The sequence below is a fragment of the Cydia strobilella genome, chromosome 27 (genome assembly GCF_947568885.1).
Source record: "Cydia strobilella chromosome 27, ilCydStro3.1, whole genome shotgun sequence".
Classification (NCBI taxonomy): Eukaryota; Metazoa; Arthropoda; class Insecta; order Lepidoptera; family Tortricidae; genus Cydia; species Cydia strobilella.
The window spans coordinates 4,782,921-4,797,899 of NC_086067.1; the positions used below are offsets into that span (position 1 = coordinate 4,782,921).

The 14,979-nt window shown below is 37.3% G+C and overlaps 1 protein-coding gene across 3 annotated transcripts in view; it reads left to right on the plus strand.

Moving 5' to 3' along the window:
* The window catches only part of LOC134753523 (synaptotagmin-7), a 643,705-nt gene that overhangs the window by 374,459 nt on the left and 254,267 nt on the right, over positions 1-14,979 (plus strand). The gene's annotated exons all lie outside the window — the stretch shown is intronic.

The following is a 14,979-nucleotide window of genomic DNA, read 5'->3' on the forward strand; positions in this document are numbered from 1 at the left end:
CTGGCCATGTTAAGGAAATATTATTTAAGTAGGTATATCACGTCGGTGGCAAACAAGCATACGGCCTTGCGGCCCGCCTGATGATAAGCGGTCACCGTATCCTATGGACGCCTATAAATCCAGGAGTAGGGAGAGGATGGGTGCAGTTTATTTTTAGTAACAACATTGGCAAGAAAAATAAGCGTAAAAAAACATTTAAAAAAATACCTAAGCAAGCTATATATCATTTCCTTGTCAATAATTTGTCTTGTGACCGCGAAGTTGTTATAAATTAAGATTGATAGAGTTAAACCAAGATAAGTCTGCAACGATTTTGATAGCACACACAGTACAAGTGTTATGTTAAATGTCAAACTTCTATGAAATTATGACGTATAAATAACACTTGCACTGTGTATGCTTTCAAAATCGTTGCAAACTTATCTTTTTGTAAATCAAACCGTTTATGGTAACTTAATTTGTCCTTTAATGTTTGGAGTTTGAGGTTTTAAAGAAAATGCTAAAGTTTATAAGTGGGTACCTAAGTAATTAACACTTTATTGAAATAAAACTAAACGGATTATATCGCGTATATTGAATTTATACTACATCCCGACGTTTCGAACCCTTTACAGCGTTCGTGGTCAACGGGTGACTGAAGAAAAACTACAATGTGCAAAAAAATATCCACGGCTAGTAATTGTACATGCATAAGGCTAGTTAAAGTTATACAATACAACTATTTTCAAGTAAAGATATACGCGACAAGCGATGATACGATGTAGTTTTATTTCATGAGTAATTGTCGTGGTAACCGAAGACAACATTAACAATTTATTGCTCAAAACAGAACAAGTTTAGTAGATAGGTAAAGCGGAGTTAATAAATTAAGAAAATAAAAAGGCGAACTTATCGCTTTGATTCATCTCGTCCAGTGATCTCTTTATATACTAGTAGCGTTTCATAAATACGCCAAAAGCCTCAATTAGCTAATAATCGTCTTAATCTGTCATGCCGATTCTTGTATTTGTAAGAAAGGGATAAAACATAAATTAACTAATTGAGGCTTATAAAATTGTATGCATAAGGGGGTAAATCTTTACCTAAGATAACCTTAGAATTTTTTTTTATTTTTATTAGCCTACTTTGGTGTCCCACTGCTGGGCAAAGGCCTCCCCTCGTTTTCTCCACTCGACCCTGTCATCGCCATTTTCCCACCATTTGGGGTAGAATGCGTCCAAGTCGTCCCGCCATCTCCTTTTTGGTCTGCCTGAACCCCGGCCTGCACCGTCTATGGTGCTCCGTGGGTCCCACTCAGTAACCATTTTGGCCCACCTTTCCGGGTGCATGCGACAGACATGTCCCGCCCAGTCCCACAAATCGAGAACCTTAGAGATATTCTATATAAATAATATATCTTATATAGATACACATCAAGATCATATTTTAAAAGTTCGGATGCCGCGTCGTGTAGTTTGTGATGTAGAACGTAACCAAACACCGCCGACAAACTGTTTCTGTACGGTCACTGCGCTCAATTCAGTTTTATTAAAGTCTACCTTTGAGCTCTATTTTGTGACTGAATATTTGAAGTGGTGTTCCCATGGTCGATACAGGTAAAATAACTTGCTGTATTTTGTTACTGAATGTTTGAAGTGGTGTTCTCATGGTCGATACAGGTAAAATAACTTGATGTATTTTGTTAATGTATGTTTGAAGTGGTGTTCCCATGATCGATACAGGTAAAATAACTTGCTGTATTTTGTTACTGAATGTTTGAAGTGGTGTTCTCATGGTCGATACAGGTAAAATAACTTGATGTATTTTGTTAATGTATGTTTGAAGTGGTGTTCCCATGATCGATACAGGTAAAATAACTTGCTGTATTTTGTTACTGAATGTTTGAAGTGGTGTTCTCATGGTCGATACCTGTAAAAACACATTTTGAGCTTTATTGCATCGATATAAGGCCCACTATATTTAAATAATTGATATTTATTTTTGGCAAAGGCTTCAAATTTCATTGGCAGGTTATTGGGGAATGGATCCTATTCCTTAGATAACGTCCAATTTTGAATGAAAAATAACAGCGTAAAGTATTTTTAATCAAATCAATTACGAGTAATAAAACAAGTCGTAACTGGGGAAATCGTATTTACAAGATTTAATTTAACTTGGCCTGTTAGTTTGGGTCAAATCTTTCAAAGTTCAAAGTTGAAAGTTCAAAGTGTTTTCATTTGTGAGTATATGTCAAACTGATTACAGAGGCGGTAAATAAATATTTGTAGCACTGATGGCGTACAAAAACTTGAATAATTTCCTTACATACTAACATGCGAAATAAATTTACATATCTATATAAATACCTAGTTATTATTAATATTAAAGTCATGTCAAATCAGAAGCGTTAAAATTATACAGCAAAAATTCAGAAAAAAAAAGCTAAATTTAACCCACTTCCCGAGTACCGTTTGAGCTGAAATTTTGCATACATATTTAAATCGGATTACAATGCAATATTATGATGACAGCTGCTGACCTAATGATGGAGACGGTAGGTGGTCATGGGAACTATGATAAAACAACGCAGACAAATTATGTTTAGGGTTCTTAGAATTGTCTCGATGAGTATTAGTTGCCTGTGGAAAGAAAAGTAGTCAGCGATAAAAGCTTGTACCTACCAACAACGAACTTTTTTGCCAAAAACTTATTTAAATATAAACTTCTTATCACAACATATTTCATGACATTGTTTGTATAGTTTGTCAAAGGACTCTCATTTCAAACATAGATATCATTATGATATTTGTTCTTATTTACTGACAATTTGATTTGACCAACTATACCAGCGGAACCGGAACACAAAACTAGCTCAAAATGACATGTTTCACATGAACCAATTTAAACTGTTGTGAGATATACTAACATTAAATCATTTTACGGTTTAGACTCACTTGTTTTAAACCGTTAAATTATTTAATGTTTCAAATGTTTCCAACCCGCCAGTTTCTGCTTTTAATTAGTTTGGGGCCGGCTACTTATTTTGTGAAACGACACACAACTTTTTAAATGTTGCCGACTATATTGGGACGGGTTAATTTGGTTGTTTTAATACGTGAGTAACATTTCATTTGTACAGTCAAGGCCATAAGGTTAAATACTGAAAAGTCAAGGTAAATAAAGCTAATTATCCGTTTACTTAATGTTATCCCAAGCTAATCCGTTTCAAGAGGATTGTACAATTCTTAGGACAGAAGCTCAGCATTTTAATCTTGGCTTAGTACTTTATTTCCATTAATTATACCAGGTTTAAGCAGATTACGAAATACTGAATGACTGTTGCAGAAAAAGGGTTGAGAATAAAATACGAGGTGTATTAAATTTCAGGGCAGTAGAGTAAGTCAGTCTACATTTTTTTTATACAGAGTGGCTAAAAAATAAGTGCATTCCTGTTACCAGGGAGGTTTTGGGACTAAACTAAGCCACTTTTACTATTTTTGTCTACGGTTACCGCGATAGTTACTCATTAAATAAAACTATGAAAACGGATTATATCGCGTATATTGAATTTATAATACATCCCGACGTTTCGAACCCTTTACAGCGTTCGTGGTCAACGGGTGACTGAGGAAAAATTACAAAGTGCAAAAATACCCACATACTAAAATAATAAACAATCATAGACTACTAGTATTATAAATTCAATATACGTGATATAATCCGTTTTCATAGTTTTATTTTATTTTTGTCTATTTTTGCATGGGATTTTTAACAGCGCGCCAAGCGGGGTACGTTTTGAAAACTCAAAATCCCATACAAAATAACAACGAAAATGCGCGTCACGTCACGCTATCTTTTTTTTATGATGAATAGGCAGGCGTTTGACCACGATCCCACCTGGTGGTAAGTGATGATGCGGTCTACGGTGGAGCACGCTTACCTATGAGATACCTATTAACTCTAACGAAATTAATGAATTTATCTAATGAAATACACTAGGTGTACGGATCTTACCTCTGGTTTCGACATTCGACCCACAAGTTGTGGGCCACAACCCTCGTTTGCCACGTTGCGTGGGTAATATGGTATTTGACTGTATTTAAAATAATAGTTATTTGTTATACAAGGGTGCAAAGTTGTATTTTACCCGCGAGTGTTTTAACACACGAGAAGTAAAATACATTTGCACCCGTGTGTAACACAAAACTTTTCCCCTCACTATAGCGAGGAAAGTGCAACATCCACAGGCGTTAGATCATCTTCATCAACTGGAATCACTAATTTTTTTACGATATTATAACAAAAAACTCTGGAAATTCTGTACTTTTACGTGAGAAGTTTTTAAGTAAAATTTTTGTTGACAATGTTGACATTTCTGACGTATGAAATGTCAATGATGCGTTTTGAAATTGCATCGACTCAACTTGTGCGTTCAGAATTATGATAAAAGAACAAAGGTTTTTATGGAATTTTAAGGTTTATGACTTAAAATAATTAAATAAAGCTAAATTTGTTATTTTTTATTTTTTATTAAATACTCAAACCATTTATTTAATGATAATTAATATCGAACAAACCATTATTATAAGCGTTTTACGTTTTGTTATCTGTCAAAAGCTACTTAAACACGCTCCATCCAAGGTCAAATTACTTTCCCCACTAGTGGATAAAATGCGTTTTTCCCCGCTTGTTTTAAAGGATAAAAGACGGCTTTCCGAGCTAGTGAGGGGAAAATTATTTTACACCATGCATAAAATAAAGCAACCAGAACATTAATAGAGAAACGTAGTCAGCAGTTATTTTTGGATACAATTCCTATTTTAAAACCCGTATAAAACTTTAGAGTAGGTAATTTGATTGTGACGTCATAGCATGAGACGTGTCTCGTATAAATTCCATAGTTAGCAAAATTGTTTTGACAGTTGGAAAAATGAAACTGATTTGACTATAGTAGTCAATATAGCTTTCCGTCCTTTCACAAAGCTTGACCTATATAGTGTTTTGTATGGAATATTGTGTACTCATTTGTTTATTTTCTATGTTTCAGGTAAGTTGCAGGCACATTATTAAAAAAATCTACTCTACGAATATATGAAAGTAAGTGGAAAAACCGGCCAAGTGCGAGTCGGACTCACGTTCCAAGGGTTCCGTACATTACACAATTTAAACAATGTATTTTTATGTGAAACATGAGTGAAATGTCTTTAAAAAACCCGTAGGGGTCGGATTAAAAACTAAGTAATTAAGTCCGACTCACGCTTGACTGCAATTTCTAATAGGTTTTCCTGTAATCTATAGGAAAAGTTCAATTTTCTGTATTTCTTTCAAAATTTTAGACCCAGTAGTTTCGGAGATAAAGGGGGGTAATGGTAATTTTTTGCCTATTTTCTTGAATAACTTTTAAATTATTTAACCTAAAATATTGCACCAGCCACAATAAAATTGACGGACCGACACACTCGACACCTCACTCGACAGTGAGGTATAAAACTTCCCATGCAATAAAATTTACCGAAACTTTTAAATACTTTTGTGTGGACTGTGTGAAATAATACAACTGAAATTAATTAATGTTAAACATGTTTTAGTTCTGTCGAGCCAACATTAACTTTTTAACCCTTAAAAATGTAGTCTAGTTTCTATGTTTTTTTCCATGGCATTTTGATAAAAAAGTATAAAAATTTAATATAAAATTTCATGTTAGGATTCTATTTTAATTTGATGTAGCCGACCCCAAATAATCTTTGCTTTGGTTATCTAGTTTTCACGAGAATAAAGACCGTGAAGTTTCTCTGAAAACTTCACTATCCGCTTTCCATATAAATCGAACACCTCTGAACCATAAATCCACTTCGATCGGAAACCAATCTGTTTCCGCTCTAGAGCGTGAACACAGTTTTGAGTGCCCGTCATATTGACAGTTCCGTGATTAGTCGGTGCCAATCACATCAATGTCGCAGTTCATTGAAAATAATGATTGGCAAAAATACGTATACTTATTCTAAATTATTCGCCTTTAGTGGATAACTTCGCCTTGACTAACATTACATTATAATTCGGTTATAAACTTGTATCGTGGGGATGGAGATTGGGAGACGGGTGGCGAAGTTAGGGTACTTATCTTAGAAGTTTATTTTGTTTTACTCAAAACAATTTTTACGCAAATCTATTTATTGAGAATAATGGACATGGCGTATAGGGAAAGGATGGAATGTGAACTTTCTACAACACGAAAAGTCATTCATTTTAATGGCAAATTTTAGAGGATTGATCCTTTTCGCTATCTTGATATCAATCTTGGCAAAATTATTATTTCAATTTTTTACTTTAGCGGATTTCACCACGGTAAGGTTACGGTAGATATTTTTGCCAATCCTTATTTTAAATGAATTGCAATTTAGATACTAGAGTATTATTGTCAGTGCATATGACATTTTCATAATAGATAACGTAACCGGAATTCTATTGATATTTTGTAAACTTTTTCACCTTACGTTTATTTTCTATGGCCATGTTATGGACAAATTCTTACTTACTTTTGTCTCGAAAATGGATATTACTGTAAATATTGTCTAGTTTGTATGGAGAGGAGGGGAAACTTCCTTCGGTGACCAGCCTCACTCACCGGCCGCGGCTCACTCGGTGCCTGCACTTTCTTACGGCGGGCGGGGGCTGCCCTCCCAACAGCGTCAGTTATCCTCAAACAAGGCGACTTATTTTAAGATCCAACCCCGCGCATCTCACGCACGACTTTCACTTCATTTTGCATGCACCAATTAGCGTGAGCGATCTTCAAGGTCATATCAAAACCAGTTCAAAACCATGACAAATTGTTAAATAAATTTCGTATAACATAGTAGATGTTTTACGAGATCGCATTAGATTGTGAAAACATTACTACCTTTTTGCACAGTATTACTCAAGCAGATTTGTTTATCCCTCGAGAGCCTTCGCTCTTACAAGTGACAGGCAATTTGGGGTTCTCGGTTTAAAAATAGACAGACTTATATAAGACAACTTGAAATATGTAAAAAGTGATATCAGTGATTTTTTCGTAATATTTATAAAATGCTACTTAATCTGGTTAATTTGATAAATAAAAGCTATAAGTAGACTTATATTGACCGTGATTACCTTTTGTATTATTTAATATTGGGAGCTCATAAATAATACAAAAGGTAATCACGGTCTATATAAGTCTAGTGAAACTAACCGTGAATCATTTAAAACTCAAGAAGCTATAAGTAAGTTAATTTTACGGCTAAACGCACGTATTTTTTTCACTCTCGTGACATGTTCGTTGTTACTAATCGGGGTAACGTAATGATGTCGCCACATTATAATTATTATTCAACTGCTATCTGTCATGTAAACATAAATAAATCATGACATTAGTAATTATTATTTAAACAAAAACTTTCTATGTTTAAGATACTCCTTTCAGAGCAATTCGGTCGCATTTATAATATCGGTTGTGAAAGTATTTAAGGAGCTAAAATGAGAGATAAAGTTAAAATGGACAACAGTGGGCGGGGTACATCCTAATTACTACTAATTATTACAAGTAAGAGGGCAGAAAGGGCAATTGTGTTCATTCCTATTCAAATAAGTGGTGGCGGGGCACACTGCTCGTAAAATTGAGACGATTAATATTGTTGCCCTATCAGGATTTTGATGTGTGATTGTTATTACTGGAATATACCTCACGGAAATGTTGTCATCTAAGTGGAATGGACAAAACTTGCTCAATAGGTAATCGAATTTAAACAAGATTAATTCATTTGGTGCAACGAAACACAAGTGCGCAAGTTCTTATAGAATTTTAACTGATATGAGTAATACTAAGAAATAATAAATAGTAATACTAAACCTGCTGAGAACTATAGAAAATAGACGAGGCAGAATGATAGGTCACTTGATAAGACACGACACTTTCTTTAACACTATATTAGAAGGCAAGATAGAAGCGAGAAGAGGCCGCGGAAAACCACGAGCAAGCTACACACAACAACTGAAAGCGAAAGCAAATGTCGTGTCTTACAGGGACCTAAAGAACCTGGCCGAGGACCGAGAAAACTGGCGCATACTCCACCGACAAGAGCCATGCTCTTAAATTATGAAATGAGTAATACTAACATTAAACTCGTTAGTGCTTGATAATGATAATGGAAACTAAGTCTAGGTGACTGAAACCACGTGAATTAAATAAACCATAAAATTTCTCGATACTATCTTAGGGAATGTAGATAATCTGTCTTAAAGAAATCTGTGTGAATATCACACAGCGAATTGTTGGGAAATCCATGAAAGAGGCTTTTTTTAGTGGTATCCCTTCAGCCGATATGATGATGATGAATAAACGTCAGTGATGAATTAAAATTGGGATTATTAAATCATGAACTAGATGAAAATATGAACTGAAACGCTCACAGTTTAATTACAGAGGCAGAATGGCGGTTCGATAAATCAAGCTGTCAGAATAATCCTGAAACGACTGTTTCTGCTGGCATTGCGCAGTATAAATTGCAACCAGTATTTTACTCACTATAATGGGTCCTTATAAATTTCTTACTTCCTCTACTACTACTTTGTAATCATAATAATACTTCTTCACAAAAATTTGGTTCAGACTGTGATATAAAAAACCGGAAAAGTGCGAGTCGGACTCGCCCACCGAGAGTTACGTACAAATTAAATTTTTAGTAGTTGTTGTTATAGCGGCAACAGACGTATATCATCTGTGGAAATTTCAACTGTCTAGTTCATGAGATACAGCCGGGTGACATATAGACGTCCGAGTGGAGTCTTAGTAATAGGATCCCGTTTTTACCCTTTGGGTACGGAACCCTAAAAAGCAGATGTTGGCGAGAAGACCACGCAGTCACTTTGAATTGAGTGGCATTGAAAATCTTTATATTTATTTATTTTTCAATAAATAAAGTCAAAGTCAAAGTCAAAATATTCTTTATTCAAATAGGCCTAGCAACAAGCACTTTTAAATTGTCAAGTTTTACAAATATTACCTTAATCTAAATATCAGAGCAATTTATTGATGCAGTTATTATTATTCTTAAAAACATTGAATTATTATAGATATGTCAAACTTAATAATAAGAATTTCACAAAAGGATCGTCAAACACCAAAATTGTATAAAAAAATACTAGTCTCAGAAACTTTCTAGAATAGAAATCTAAATGTTAAAAAAATACTGATTACCTAATATAGGTATTCATTGAATTATCAATTTCATCATTATTAACATAATAATTAACATAATAGGAGGGAGGCTTTTGCTCAGCATTAAAATACTACAACAAACTAATAAAAAAACACTCGTTGCATCACTCAACTTTTGACTCAACCTGCTGACTCTTTGCATAACCACACCTTAAGATAATGGAACGGAAAGGCAGGAATTCGGAGGAAACAACAGATATGGCGCGCCGCGCGCAACTTGCGACGAAAGATATGGCCGCCGCGCAGGTAAAAACTTTCTATCTCAATTACTACAAAATTTATAAAAACTAGTTTTGCGTTAGCCCTCACTAAAGGGGCCCACAGGCGGCTTAGCACGGTAGCATTTTTATCGCCTGTCACCATGCCTGTCACGTTCTAACGAGTATGTAAGTGCGAAAGTGATAGGCATAGTGACAGGTGATAAAAATGCAACCATGCTGACACCGCTGATTATCAGTCCGCGCGGACGATATCGGCCTGTCAGTTAGAATAAAAAATTTACAGTACTGAACAACTCTGCCGTGTCAGACGTATCTCTGCTATCTCAAAAAACATAGTTTTGAGTAAATCGACTTTAAAGTTTTTGGTGAGCGTGAAAACTAATAAACTCATATATTTCGTGAGTTTATTGAGTTAAGTCATTTTTAATATGTGTTTTGTGTTTCAATAGAAGTGAAGAATAATATTTCTTTACTTTTTTTTTGTAAAAGTACATAGTTTTTGAAAGAAACGCATAAACATAGTTTAGCGTAACCACTGTTTCATACATTTGGTGGTTGCGCGTAACTATGCTAACTTAAAGTTAGATGAGTTCGTTGTATGAGCGCTCATACTATTTCGCGTGGCCACGGCTCGCGGGCTTATTGCGGTTTTCGTTTATATAAAGTTAGAAGACTACATTGTATCAACTTCTAGTAAAACGTGTAACCAGGGCATGGGGAATATTGAGGTGGTCACGCGTAGTTCTTTTATCTTAAGTTGTAAGAGTTCGTTGTATTAGTGCTCCTAGTAAAACGCGTAACCAGACTACACAAGATAATCCATTTTATATTGTGCTAACTCACATTACATACAAGGAGCCCGATTTCCATCAGTCCTTACATCATTGGTTATAAAGTAGATCAATCGTATGGTGGAAAGAGCCTTATGTTTAATAGCGTTTGCATGTATTGCATGTATGTATGTATGTATGTATGTATGTGTGTATGTATGTACGTATGTATGTACGTATGTATGTCTGTATGTATGTATGTGTGTGTGTGTGTGTTTGTTTGTATGTACTTTATTTAATATTTAATCCCAGTAAGTGTAAAAGGCGGAATTAACGGCAGAAGGTCAGTTACTCCAAAATTTTTAACCGCCTTAAAAAAAGGTTCTCAGTTTGACCCGTATGTTTGTCCGAGATTATCTCGCGTTTGGCTGAACCGAGTTTGATGCGGTATTCAGAAAAATGTTTGTTACATTTTGGAGAAGGTTTTAGTATACATAGATCTGAGCTGATGCTGAACCCTGGCTGTACCTAGTGGAACTCAGGTTTGGTGCAACATAGGCACACGCTGTTTTGGTCATCCAACACGTCTTAATGAGTAGTTGGGGGAGCAGTACCCAAGATAAAGCTGATGCTGAACCCTGGCTGTACCTAGTGGAACTCAGGTTTGGTGCAACGTAGACAAACGCTGTTTTGGTCATCCGACACGCCTTGATGAGCACTTGGGAGAGCAGTACCCAAGATAGAGCTGATGCTGAACCCCGGCTGTACCTAGTGGAACTCAGGTTTGGTGTAACATAGGCACACGCTGTTTTGGTCATCCAACACGTCTTAATGAGCACTTGGGAGAGCAGTACCCAAGATAAAGCTGATGCTGAACCCTGGTAGTACCTAGTGGAACTCAGGTTTGGTGCAACGTAGGCAAACGCTGTTTTGGTCATCCGACACGCCTTGATGAGCACTTGGGAGAGCAGTACCCAAGATAGAGCTGATGATGAACCCCGGCTGTACCTAGTGGAACTCAGGTTTTGGTTCAGGTTTGGTGTAAATTTATTGTGGGTATTAGAAGATATATAGTAAAATTAATAAGGTCAGTTACTCCAAAAAAATTATTCAGAATCAGAATCATTAACTATACGTTTCTATGTATTTCAAAAAAAGACACTCCAGCGATCCAAATATATGTTTAAACTAATATTTTGCCTCTACTGACACTGTTTGAAACTTTTTCTTGCTTTTAGTAATAAAAATGAAAAGAAGAGTAAAAAAATATGTTTTATAAATTATGTTTATAACTTTACTTACTTTTTATGCATTTATTAGTTATCTTCTACAGAAGAAAGAAACTACTACAGAAGTATGTAACAAGATAGTACTCGTGCATTACTTATATTATATTGTCAGTTATTTCAATTAATTTTGTGTTGGTTGCGCGTAAAAAAAGAGAAATGCGCTTTCTTTGCTAAATCGATTAATTATCTAGGGCACGTTATTAGTGAAGATGGTATACATACTTGCCCAGAAAAAGTAAAGGCCATCGAGGCCGCGCCGGCGCCACGTAATGTATCCGAATTGAGGGCCTTTATAGGAATGGTAATGTATTACGCGAAGTTCGTCGGTAATGTCAGTAGTATAATGGCACCCTTGTATAATTTATTAAAAAGTGGAGTTAAGTTCGTGTGGGATAGGGAATGTCAGGCGGCTTTTAAACAAATCAAGAGGGCGCTCGGGTCTAGTCAAGTGCTAACGCATTATTCAGAAGAATTGCCCCTGATTTTGACTTGCGACGCATCTGGAGTGGGGGTTGCCTCGGTGATATCGCACGTCACGGAGCACGGTGAGCGACCCGTGGCATATGCCTCGCGCACGCTCACAGCGGCGGAGCGTGCGTACGCACAAATAGACCGGGAGGCACTAGCAATTGTCTACGGAATTCGTAAGTTTCACCAGTATCTATACGGTCGCAAATTTATATTACGAACTGATCACAAGCCTCTCACGTACATTTTTGGAGATAAGGTCGGAATTCCGGTAATGGCAGCTTCGCGCATACAACGATGGGCGGTTCTTTTATCGGGGTACGACTATCAAATTGAATATGTCGCATCGAAAAAAAATTGTGCGGACGCACTATCGCGGTTACCTCAGGTAAAAGAGGGTGCAGCGGGTAGAGAGGAGGAAGTCACTTACGTGAATTTTGTGGAAAACTTTCTACCGGTAACTAATAATGATGTACGTGTTTCGACAGCCAAGGATAGGTTAGTGAGTAGGGTAATCGCGTACGCGCAATCAGGATGGCCGGCTAGCTGTCCCGACGAGGAGATAGAGCCTTACTTTATAAGGCGACACGAGTTGTATGTTGACCGCGGGTGCTTGATGTGGGGATATCGTATGACTATACCTACTTCGCTGCGTGAAAAGGTACTTAAACAGCTGCATATTAGTCATATGGGTATTGTTAAAATGAAATCACTGGCGCGAAGTTATGTATGGTGGCCTAACATAGACGCGGAGGTGGAGGCGTTGTGTAGAGGTTGCGAGACGTGTGCAGCGGAGGCGGTCGCACCGCCACGGGCTACGCCCAGTCCATGGAAGTATGCTACGAAGCCCTGGACTAGGATTCACGTAGATTTTTTGCAATATAAAAGTAGGACCTATTTAATTCTAATTGATTCGACCTCTAAATGGATTGAGGTGTTTGAGATGTCACGTACGAACTCGTCCGCCGTAATTAGGGAACTTAGGGCGACTTTCGCTCGCTTTGGGCTACCGTCAGTCGTAGTTTCAGATCAAGGACCGCCATTTACAAGCGCAGAGTTCAAACAATTCTTAACGCAAAACGGCATTGAACAGGCATTTTCACCCGCGTACCACCCGGCGTCCAATGGAGCTGCAGAACAAGCAGTAAAGTTGTGTAAACGGGCGATAAAGAAATCGTTTAGGGACGGGCTAGATGTAGACGTCGCCTTACAAACTTACTTGCTAGCATATAGGAATAGCGTTCATAGTACCACAGGAGAAACCCCAGCGATGCTTCTACAAAAACGGAATTTAAACTCGAGGTTAGACTTATTACGTAGTGATCGTGGGCTGGAAGACCGGGTCCGTGACGCGCAGCGCCACCAGGTGCAGGCCGCTCAGAGCGCGACCGCGGAGCGAAACTTGGTAACGGGAGATACCGTTTGGGCGCGTAATTATACTGGTGCCGATAAATGGATCAAAGGTACTGTTGTAGGCAAGGAGGGTTCACGTCGGTATACCCTAGATAGCGGAGACGGGAGACTTCTAGTTAAACATGTAGACCAAATCAGGCGCAGATCATCAGCTTTGTCGAGCATTCCGTGTCCTACGGACCGGGGGGCCGACGGGGATGAGCAGGCTGAACAATTAGAGAGAGACGAGGTACAACCTGGTGGTTCGGTGGATCGGGGTGAGGTAGAGACAGAGACAGTAAGGGGGAAGGTAGTACCTAATAAAACGTCAGATGTAGACGTTACAGCTAATCCTTCCCCACATCCTCGTCCACCAGCGCGATCGCCGATGACGCTGAGGCCGTTGCCAAGTCGTAGACTTAGACTAGAGATAGATTAGTTATAATTAGTTTAAAGTACTGTAGTAATAATGTATAAATTAATATTACTTCATGATTAAGTGGGGAGGTGTGATGTATGTGGGTACTTAGCCAAAAATATAGGTAACACATAAAGTAGGTAGATATAGATTCCTTTGTCTCGATTAAATATTACAACGAACGGACGTGTGTTATTCCTGCAACCCTTAGTCGGACACCCCTTCACCCCTATTTCTCAGAAGGCAATGTCCAAACACATCCACGCAAATAACATCTATTCTGACGTGTCGACAACGCGTCAGAGGTAATTTTCATGCATACATGGTGTCGTGAAATTTTAAACTTCTTTTGACATATCTACTAGTTTTAGACGTCGCATAAATTTCCTAGACGAGAGTTGAAAACCTCTATGATATTAATAATAGTTATTGTTTAATTAATAAACAGGCCAAGTGCGAGTCGGGCTCGCCCACGTAGGGTTCCGCACTTTTTAATATTTGTTGTTATAGCGGCAACAGAAATACATCATTTGTGAAAATTTCAACTCTAGCTATCACGGTTCATGAGATATAGCCTGGTGGTGGTGGTTCTGGTGGTATGTAGACAGACAGACAGACAGACAGACAGACAGACAGACAGACGGACAGAGGAGTCTTAGTAATAGGGTCCCGTTTTCACCCTTTGGGTACGGAACCCTAAAATGCAAAATTTCTACCGAGTGAAACACAAACATTTTCTTATTAAGGTATTCCACAAAATGGTGTAACTGGTGTAAGGCATTTTTTAGCGTAGAGAGTTTTTAATTGAAGGAATAAAGAGGGCCCTCACGAGTTGGTATGGTGAAAATTACATCAACATCATCTTTACTACCTAAGAACAATCATGTTTTTCCGCAAACCAACCTGCTACGTCAAAGTGGACACGTCCATTATGTCCACCGTTTACAACGCTCTTTCCTCATGTCTTACTTGTCCGACACATGTATTTAATGATATTTGTTGTATCTTGCTTTATTGCTTTTCCACCTAAAAAGCATAACAATTTTGCCAAAAATTGGTATTGTTTGTTACTTTAACATAATACTTGTAAGTATTTTTATTTAAAATTGATCATATTAATATGTATTGTATGTGTATTTATATTATAATATTGGCTACAGGTTTTCAATTATTTACTCGTGTAATAATTGAACCATAATTTTAA